The 11,298-nt window shown below is 41.9% G+C and overlaps 1 non-coding gene across 1 annotated transcript; it reads left to right on the forward strand.

Annotated features, from left to right (window-relative positions):
* The first annotated feature begins 750 nt into the window (after window positions 1-750).
* On the forward strand, window positions 751-822 carry TRNAS-GGA (transfer RNA serine (anticodon GGA)). Its single transcript has one exon. It is a non-coding gene; the product is annotated as a tRNA-Ser (tRNA).
* Window positions 823-11,298: the final 10,476 nt, after the last annotated feature.

An 11,298-nucleotide genomic window follows, 5' to 3' on the forward strand; every position in this document is an offset into this window, starting at 1 on the left:
AAGGAGTAAGCGTCTTTTAATTCCATGGCTGAAATCACCATCTGCAGTAATTTTGGAGCCCCAAAACATAAAGCCAGCCACTGTTTCCACTGTTTCCCCGTCTATTTCCCATGAAGTGATGGGACTGGATGCCATGATCTTCGTTTTCTGAATGTTGAACTTTAAGTCAACTTTTTCACTCTCCTCTTTCACTTTCATCAATAGGCTTTTTAGTTCCTCTTCACTTTCTGCCATAAGGGTGGTGTCATCTGCATATCTGAAGTTATTGATATTTCTCCCAGCAATCTTGATTCTAGCTTGTGCTTCTTCCAGCCCAGCATTTATGTTAAAGGGATTTATATAGTCAAGAAATATAAGAGAGGAAAATTATCTACAAAATTAAACCCCAATCAACAAAACATCAGAAGGAACATATATATCAATAATTAAATGTAAACAGATTAAATGCTGCATCCAAAAGACACAGACTGGCTGAATGGATACAAAAGCAAGATGCATATACATGTTATCTACAAGAAACCCACTTCAGACCTAGAGACACATATAGATTTAAATTGAGAGGATTGAAAAATATATTCCATGCAAATGGACAGCAAAAGAAAGCTGGAGTAGCAATCCTCATATCAGACAAAATATACCTTAAATGTATAATATTACAAGAGATAAGGAAGAGGACACTACATAATGATCAAGGTATCAATCCAAGAGGAAGACATAACAGTTGTAAATATCTATGCACCCAACAGGGCTTCCCTGGTTGCTCAGAGGTTAAAGTGTCTGCCTGGAATGCAGGAGACCTGGGTTCGATCCCCAGGTTGGGAAGATTCCCTGGAGAAGGAAATGGCAACCCACTCCAGTACTCTTGCCTGGAGAATCCCATGGAGGGAGGAGCCTGGTAGGCTACAGTCCATGGGGTGGCAAAGAGTCGGACACGACTGAGCGACTTCACTTTCACTTTCAGTTTCACTATGCACCCAACATAGGTGCACCTCAATACATAAGACAAACACTAACAGACATAGAAGGAGAAATTGACATTAACACAACAATAGTAGGAAACTTTAACACTTCACTCATACCAATGATCATCAAAACAGAAAATTAATGAGGAAACACAAGTATTAAATGATACATTAGATGAGATGGATCTCATTGATATCTTCAGGACATTCCATCCAAATGCAGAAGAATACACCTCTTTCTCAAGTACACATGAAACATTCTCCAAGATAGACCACATCTTGGGTCACAAATCAAACCTCAGTAAATTTAAGAAAATTGAAATCATATCAAGCATCTTTTCTGACTACAATGCTATGAGACTCGTTATCAATTGCAAGAAAAAAAAACTGCAAAAATCAGAAACACATGGAGATTAAACAATATGAATAATGAACAGGTTACTGAAGAAATCAAGAGGGAAATTTTTAAAAATTCCTAGAAACAAATGACAATGAAAACACAACACCTCAAAACTATGGCATACAGCAAAAGTAGTTCTAAGAGGGAAGTTTATAGCAGTACAATTCTACCTCAAGAAACAAGGAAAAAACTTCGAATAGACTACCTAATTTTATACCTAAAACAACTGGAAAAAGGAAAACAAAGAAACCCCAAATCATCAGAAGGAAAGAAATCATAAGGATCAGAGAAGAAATAAATGAAAAAGAAATGAAATAAAACATAGTAAAGATTAATAAAACTATAGGCTAGTTCTTTGAGACGATAAACAAAATTGACAAACCTTTAGCCAGACTCATCAAGAAAAAAAGTGAGAAGAATCAAATCAATAAAATCATAAATGAAAAAGGAGAGTTTACAACAGACAACACAGAAATACAAAGGATAACCTGGAGGAAATGGACAGATTCTTAGAAAAGTTCAATCTTCCAAGACTGAACCAGGAAGAAATGGAAATTATGAACAACCCAATTACAAGCCCTGAAATTGAAGCTGTGATCAAAAATCTCCCAAAATCAAAAGCCCAGGACCAGATGGCTTCACAGGAGAATTCCGTCAAACATTTAGAGGAGGGCTAATGCCTATCTTTCTAAAACTCTTTCAAAAAATTGCACAGGAAAGAACCCTTCCAAACTCAATCTATGAGGCCACCATCACCCTGATACCAAAGCCAGATAAAGACAACACACAAAAAGGGAAACTACAGGCCAACATCACTGAGGAAAATAGATGTAAAAATCCTCAACAAAATTTTAGCAAACAGAATCCAACAACACAATAAAAAGCACATATATCTTGATCAAGTTGGGTTTATTCCAGGGGTGCAAGGATTCTTCAATATATGCAAATCAATTAATGTGATACATCATATTAACAAATTGAAGGATAAAAACTATATGAGCATCTCAATAGATGTATAAAAAGCCTTTGACAAAATTCAGCATCCATTTATGAGTAAGACTCTTCAAAACATCAGCATAGGAGGAACCTTCCTCAACACAGTAAAGGCCATATTTGATAAGCCCACAGCAAACAATATTCTCAGTGGTGAAAAACTGAAAGCATTCCCCCTAAGATCAGGAACAAGACAAAGGTGTCCACTTTCACCACTATTATTAAACATAGTTCTGGAAGTCCTAGCTACAGCAATCAGAGAAAAAAAAAAAGAAATAAAAGGAGTCCATATGAGAAAAGAAGTAAAGCTCTCACTGTTTGCAGATGACATGATATTGTACATAGAAAACCCTAAAGATAGTATCAGGAAATCACTAGAGCTAATCAGTGAATTTAGCAAAGTCCCAGGATACAAATTCAATACACAGAAATCACTTGCATTTCTACATAGTAACAATGAAAAATCAGAAAGAGCAATTAAGAAATCAATCCCATTCATCATTGCAACAAAAAGGATTAAATATCTAGGAGTAAACTTACCTAAGGAGACAGAAGACCTGTATATGGAAAATTATAAAACACTGATGAAAAAAATCAAAGCTGACCTAAATAGATGGAGAGATATTCCATGTTCCTGGTTAGGAAGAATCAATATTGTGAATATGACTATACTACCATATGCAATCTACAGATCCCTATCAAATTGCCAATGGCATTTTTCACAGAACTATGATGAAAAAAAGTCACAATTCATCTGGAAACACAAAAGACTCCAAATAGCCAAAGCAGTCTTGAGAAAGAAGAATGGAGCTGGAGGAATCAACCTTCCTGTCTTCAGATTATACTGCAAAGCTACAGTCATCAAGACAGTATGGTACTGGAACAGAAACAGAAATATAGACCAATGGAACAAAGTAGAAAGCCCAGAAATAACTCCTTGCACCAATGGGCACCTTATTTTTGACAAAAGAGGCAATAATATACAATGGGGCAAAGACAACCTCTTCAGTAAATGGTGCCGGGAAACTGGACAGCTACATATAAAAGAATGAAATTAGAACACTTCCTAATACCATACACAAAGGTAAACTCAAAATGGATTAAAGACCTAAATGTAATATCAGAAACTATAAAATTCTTAGAGAGAAACATAGGCAGAACACTCGATGACATAAATCCAAACAAGATCCTCTATGACCCACCTCCTAGAATAATGGAAATAAAAACAAAAGTAAACAAGTGAGACCTGATTAAACTTAAAAGCTTTTCAATAGCAAATGAAACTATAAGCAAGGTGAAAAGACAACCCTCAGAATGGGAGAATATAATAGCAAATGAAACAACTGGCAAAGGATTAATTTCCAAAATATACAAGCAGCTCATACAACTCAATATCAGAAAAACAAACAACCCAATCAAAAAGTCGGGAAAAGACCTAAACAGACATTTCTCCAAAGAAGACATACAGATAGCTAACAAACACATGAAAAGATGCTCAACATCGCTCATTACTAGAGAAATGCAAATCAAAACCACAAGGAGATACCACCTCACACCAGTCAGAATGGCCATCATCAAAAAGCCTACAAACAATAAATGCTGGCGAGGGTGTGTTGAAAAGGGAATGCTCTTGCATTGTTTGTGGGAATGTAAACTGACACAGCCACTATGGAAGACAGTATGGAGATTCCTTTAAAAACTAGGAATAAAACCACCATATGACCCAGCAATCCCACCCCTAGGCATATACCCTGAGGAAACCAAAATTGAAAAAGATGCATGTATCCCATTGTTCATTGCACCATTATTTACAATAGCTAGAACATGGAAGCAATTTAGATGTTCATTGACAGATGAATGAATAAAGAATTGTGGTACATATACACAGTAAAAGTAAAAGCTAGTTCTTTGAGAAGATAAATAATATTGACAAATCTTTAGCCAGACTCATCAAGAAAAAAAGAGAGAAGAATCAAATCAACAAAATTAGAAGTGAAAAAGGAGAGGTATTACTCATCCATAAAAAGGAATGCATTTGAGTCAGTTCTAATGAGGTGGATAAACACAGAGTAAAGTCAGTCAGAAAGAGAAAGATAAATATCACATAGTAATGCATATATACGGAATCTAGAAAAAATGGTTCAGTTCAGTCGCTCAGTCGTGTCCAACTCTTTGTGACCCCATGAACTGCCACACACCAGACTTCCCTGTCCATAAAAAATGGTACTGAAGAATTTATTTGCAAGGCAGCAATGGAGAAACAAACATAGGAAATAGACTTATGGACATGGGGAGAAGGGAGCGGAGGGTAAGATGTATGAAGAGAGTAACGTGGAAATTCACATTACCATATGTAAAACAGAATTTTCTGTATGTTTCAGAAAACTCAGACAGGGGCTCTGTATCAACCTAGAGGGGTGGGATGGGAAGGGAGATGGGAGGGAGTTTCAAAAGGGAGAGGATATATGTATACCTATGGCTGATTCCTGTTGGTGTTTGACAGAAAACAACAAAATTCTGTAGAGCAATTATCCTTCAATTAAAAAATGAATAAATGTTTAAAAATTTTTTTTAAAATTACAGGGCAACTGACACAGCCAGAACTGTCCCTAGCAAAATGGAATGTGAGGTTACTGCAGTTATGACCAAGTTTGCATATGCAAGCAATGCCAACTACACCAGAACTATTATCTCTTGGACACTGTACAGTGCATTACATCTAATTGCATAAATGCTAAAAGATGGAGGGGGAAATGTACATCTAGGGTTAATAAAGGATGATACACAACCTGTCAAAGACTCTCTTTTCTTTTGGTGAGGACTTCATGCTATCTACAGGGGTCTGCATTCTCTCGAAGCTCTTGTCTATCTCTCCTTTGGTCTGTAATGATCACTTTCCATCTCTGGGAGCCTTGTGTCTCCTGACTTAATGCATTGCAGGATTCTGAGTCCAAGTTATGAAAAAGACATAGCCATTAGTGCATTGCATCCACCCTGTTTAGATGATCTCACCCTCAACTATCAATATTAGAGCCAAGCCAAGCCCAGGAGGCACCGTTAAGAGTCCGTCAGCTCCATTCACTTCCAACCAAGAGGTAGAGTGATGCCCAGATCAGAGAGCTTCATCTTCTGAGACAGGAGTGAGATGTGGCAACAGGAGGCAGAGGTTGCTACCTCTGTATTTGACCACCTCATCCAACCAGAAGTTCTTTTTCCTTCCATGTGACCATTGTACAGCCTCAGTCCCAGAGGAGTGACTATCCATGTGTAACAGTTTCTTTGCTGCAGACAAGCTCAAGGTTAGCTGCAAGTATTTGTTAGCTGCAAATGTTTAAGCTTCAAATCTTTGTTAAGGGTTTCCTCTCCACCTGCTCTTCCTTCTACCTCTGTGTTGCCCCTCCTCCTCCTCACCTAACTCTCTAGAGGCCAGCAGAACCTAGTGGTCCATGGAGTCCCCATCCCAGGTCACCTCATGCCTTGGCCTTTCACCTATGAGGTGGGCATTGTTAGCTGTACTCACATCCTGGATTTTCTGAGGCTTGCAGAATTGATATAAGTCGCTGAGAATAGAGCTAAGGAAATGGCCAGTACAATGTAAGACCAACACTGTATTTAGTACATGTATTTGCTTAGTCAACACATGCAAATGCTTTAACTCAGTTCAAATGTCATTTTCCCAAGGAGACCCCCTGCTTCCCTGGACCAGATGAGCCCCTGAGATAAATTCCAAGGTATGTACTCTGAAGTATTTATCATTGTTTGCAATGGAGTTTGCACTGTCTTAATTACTTAATCAATGCTTGTCTGCCCCCGTGGGGCTGCAGGCCCCTGAGGTCAGAGTTCAAGGCAGTTTTTGTTCATCATCACATCTCCTGTGTCTTCTAGTACACAGTCTGGCATAGAGTGTGTTTACATTAAAGATTTGTTACTTAAGTGGATGAGTGATTAATAGATGTCACATTTATATGTATTGTATTAAGATAAGTTTGTGGTTTCACTGACTCAGGTAGGGGAAGGTGTGAGCCTTGAGATAAGTAAAGACTCCAATACAATAGAAGAGAAGCCAGCAGAGACCCCTGCACACCTAGGTGCAGCCCACCCACCAGATTCTGTGGCTGCTGGTTCTTAATGAGCTGAAGACAGAGGCTGCAGCACGTAAGAGGAAAGCCTGTGGGTGCTAAGGAAGCCCCTCGTTTCTGAATGCCTTCTTCCTCTTAGCCCACAGGTAAGCTTGACCATAAAGTGGAGAATGACAGCAGGATCACCAGCAAAGTCACCTGCAAGGTCACAGTCCTCACCCTGTTACAGTCGACCTATGCTATTTGCTTCCCTGATAGCGTAGTAGCTAAAGAATCCCCCTGCAGTGTAGGAGAAACAGGAGATGTGGGCTTCATCCCTGGGTCGGGAAGATTCCCTAGAGGAGGAAGTGGAAACCTACTCCAGTATTCTTGCCTGGAGAATTCCATGGACAGAAGAGCCTGGTGGGCTACAGTCCATGGGGTCACAAAGAATTGGACATGAATGAGTGACTAAGCACTCACCCACATCATTTGAAATCTCATACTTTGTCTTTATGCTTTCTTTTAAAAATATAAATGCAACTCCTGCTTATAAAAAATACAGATAATACACAATTGCATACAAATTCCTTTTTTTCTCCACAAATACTCCAATTGGCTTCATGAACTTCTGGACCTTTCTAGCACATGCAAGTGTATAAAGCTGTATCTACATGTATGTCGGGGTCACCATCCTGCTATGATGCAACCTCCTGTTTGTTTCCGGCAGTGTCACATTGCTATCTCTTCATCCAGGCATAGAGATCTAGCTTATTCTTTGCAGTGTGGCTTCTTCATTCTTGCTCATCCCCAGGGAACTCCCTGATTCCCCAATCCTAACTCTCTGCCTTTGTTCACACTGCTCTCCTGTCCAGAACAAACATATCACCCACCATTCACCATAGCTCTTACCCTGCGTAGTTCCTGAACCTCAGTGCAGACTCAGTGAGCAGACCCTTCCCAGGGAGGAGTGGACAGTCCATGGTGGAGGCCTCCCTGTGTTCCTGCATCACTGCCTCTATCCTGCCCCGCAGGGCCATGCACCGCCTCTCCATATCCCCAGGATCTGGGCCTCACAAGAGAAAAGAAAACTCCAGAGGAAGGAGGCGAAGCCAGCATGGGCATTTGAAAATCCTTAACACAAGGGAAGGAGCACACAGATTATGACCCAAATGCTGGTAAACAGGGAAACCTGTGACACTGATCTGTTTAACATCTCCGTGCTCCTCCTTCCAGGCATCTACTCTTCACCCACCACAGAGGAGCCCCCTGTGCTGAGTGCCTGCCCAGCAGTCCTGCACCTGGCATCACTGACTGGGCCCCCTGGGAGCTGGAGGGACCAGGAGGGCTTCTGAGATGAGGTGTCCAGCAGCGGTCACAAAAGGTCAGTAGGATCTTCCAAGCAGAGGAGTTGGCAGTCACCTCCTAGCAAGAGGGGGCAACAAAGTTCCAGCTGTGAAAGATGGTTAGCACAGGAAATCTAATATATTACAGTGTGGCTGTAGTTTACAAAGCTGTATATACTTGAAATTTGCTGCCAGGGTAGATTTTCAGTGTTCTCACCACACACCCAGAAAAAGAAGAAAATGGTAACTATGTGAGGTGACAGATATGTTAATTAGCTTGAGTGGTGATCCTTTTACAGTGTATAGCTATGTCAAAGGGCTTCCCTGGTAGCTCACCTGGTGAAGAATCCTCCTGCAATGCAGGAGACTCTGGTTTGATTCCTGGGTCAGGAAGATCCCCTGGAGAAAGGATAGGCCACCCACTCCAGTATTCATAGGCTTCCCTGGTGGCTCAGATGGTAAAGAATCTACAATGTGGGAGACCTGGATTCAGTCCCTGGATTGGGAAGATCCCCTAGAGAAGAGCGTGGCAACCCACTCCAGTATTCTTGCCTGGAGAGTCCCCATGAACAGAGAAGACTGATGAGCTACAGTCCATAGGGTCACAAAGAGTTGGACACAACTAAATAACTAAACACACAGCCTAGCACCTATATAAAAACATCAAGTCATCCACTTCCAGTTCAGTTCAGGTGCTCAGTCATCTCTGACTCTGCGACCCCATGAATTGCAGCAAGCCAAGCTTCCCTGTCCATCACCAACTCCAGGAGTCCACCCAAACCCATGTCCACTGAGTCAGTGATGCCATCCAACCATCTCATCCTCTGTCATCCCCTTCTCCTCCTGCCCTCAATCTTTCCCAGCATCAGGGTCTTTTCAAATGAGTCAGCTCTTCCCATCAGATGGCCAAAGTATTGGAGCTTCAGCTTTAGCATCAGTCCTTCCAATGAACACTCAGGACTGATCTCCTTAAGGATGGACTGGTTGGATCTCCTTGTAGTCCAAGGGACTCTCAAGAGTCTTCTCCAACACCACAGTTCAAATGCATCAATTCTTTGGCTCTCAGCCCTCTTTATAGTCCAACTCTCACATCCAAACATGACCACTGGAAAAACCATTGCCTTGACTAGACAGACCTTTGTTGACAAAGTAATGTCTCTGTTTTTTAATATGCTGTCTAGGTTGGTCATAACTTTCCTTCCAAGGAGTAAGTGTCTTTTAATTTCATGCCTGCAGTCACCATCTGCAGTGATTTTGGAGCCCAGAAAAATAAAGTCTGACACTGTTTCCAGTGTTTCCCCATCTATTTGCCATGAAGTGATGAGACTGGATGCCATGATCTTGGTTTTCTGAATGTTGAGCCTTAAGCCAACTTTTTCGCTCTCCTCTTTCACTTTCATCAAGAGACTCTTTAGTTCTTCTTCACTTTCTGCCATACGGGTGGTGTCATCTGTATATCTGAGGTTATTGATATGTCTCCCAGCAATCTTGATTCCAGCTTGTGATTCTTCCAGTCCAGCGTTTCTCATGATATACTCCTCACATAAGTTAAATAAGCTGGGTGACAATATACAGCCTTGACATACTCCTTTTCCTATTTGGAACCAGTCTGTTGTTCCATGTCCAGTTCTAACTGTTACTTCCTGACCTACATACAGGTTTCACAAGAGGCAGGTCAGGTGGTCTGGGATTCCCATCTCTTTCAGAAATTTCCACAGTTTATTGTGATCCACATGGTCAAAGGCTTTGGCATAGTCAGTAAATCATAAATAAGCATATACAATTTTTGTTTTCTTGTTATACCTCAATAACGATGGAAAAAATAGAGAAGAAAAGAAAATGTTTTAAAACCCTAAAGAGAGTCAACTCTATCTGTAAATTCACATCTAGCTAATTAAACTGTGCAGACCTGACTGGTACATCCATGTAGCATTAAGTCTCACAAACACCATTTCATTTATGTCAGAGGACTCTCACTGTCTTACAGAAACCTGAAAGCAAATAATTACCATAATTTAAAAAAAAATGTTTTTAAGCCAGCACAGCACAGTGTCTTCTGTTCAGGGTACTTCAAGGGCAGGTGATGGCAGGAAGTGGGCCCTCAAGGCCATTGGGCAAGGAGTTTGGCTGCTTTGGGAAAGAACAAAATCACAGAAGTGATCAGACTTGCCTTCTTGAGAGGTGGCAGTGGAGAAGGGCAGGTGCAAAACCAAGACACCAAGACACTTAGAGGTGCTCATTTGACCTTCCTGAAGGGCAGAGGGGAAAAGCACTTCAAGGAGTGTGGGGGCTGGTGAGCCTAGGCAGGGTTGCCTCAGGGCTTTAGTGGGGCCGCTCACTGCCCAGGTGAGCCCCAAAAGTAACCTGCTGCGTGGCAAGTCCAAGGAAGCACTTTCCAGACATCCAACCAGCTTCCAGGAGAGCTGATTCCTCTGGATCCCTCCCATGACATAGGCAGGTACTCACCCTCCACTTCCGTCCCCCAGGAAGCAGAGAACATTGTCCAGCAAGGCTCCTGTGTGAACGAGAATGGGGAAGACAGAAGCTCTTTCCTATTTGGTGCCCTTTGTGATAGGAAAAGTATGATTGTGCTTCTTGTTATTTTATTTCTCCAGGCTGCTCCTGGGGTGGGTGGGTGGCCCTGAATTTGAGGAAGGTGGTCTGCCCCTGGCTATGCCCATGTTGGAGACTGAGTGAGGAGAAGAAAGAACAGGAGCCCTGCCTCCTCTTCCTCAGGGCACGGAGGGCTCAGTGTGACACGTGGAAATACAAATAAAATGCTGTAATTTACTGGGAAACTGTGTCCCATAAACCCTACTGGTTTCCCCTAACTGCAGGCCCTTTAATTGTTGATGCAATTCCACAAACGTCCATCTTAAACAGCCAGTCCATTCTTCCCAAGAAGTCGACACTTAGAGGTGTCCAGACAGATGGGATTTTCTCTTCTAAACAAGCACCACAAACCCACTAAACCACCAAGCAACGTAGGTGTGTGTGTGGGTGGAGAGCTTAGGATCAGGGACTGGTGTTTAGTGAGCCACTGCCCTGCATAAGTGTTCACCTGGACATTTCCACATAAGGCCTGCTTTCCTAAGGTCATCACACAGTTCAGCAGCATCTCTGACCACATTTCAGTGTGGACCTGGGGTCCCTGGAGGCCTCAAGTGGGTCCTGACCCCCCTCTCTCCACTCTACACCATCCTACTCCCCACTCAGGGCAAGGGACATGGCTATCCCAGGGGCTCAGTGCAGAGCACTTGATAAGCAACTCTTGGGGCTGGGGGCTGAGTTCCAGTCTGATTTGTCCAGGCCCAAGTATCACACATCAATTGACTTAAGTTGAACACCTCTATGAGGCTATGAGAGAAGCTTCCAAATCCTCCACCTCTCTGCCTTTCTCTGGCCCATCAGTCAAACAGGTAATATATTTCAAACTGCAAATCTAGATTTCCACACCCAGGTCCACTTTCCTTAATGCTGTGACTGTAACACAAATGACAGATGGGTAAAGAGCTCTGGTAGAGACACTATAACCCTAC

The sequence above is a fragment of the Budorcas taxicolor genome, chromosome 2, assembly GCF_023091745.1.
Source record: "Budorcas taxicolor isolate Tak-1 chromosome 2, Takin1.1, whole genome shotgun sequence".
In the NCBI taxonomy this organism is placed as follows: domain Eukaryota; kingdom Metazoa; phylum Chordata; class Mammalia; order Artiodactyla; family Bovidae; genus Budorcas; species Budorcas taxicolor.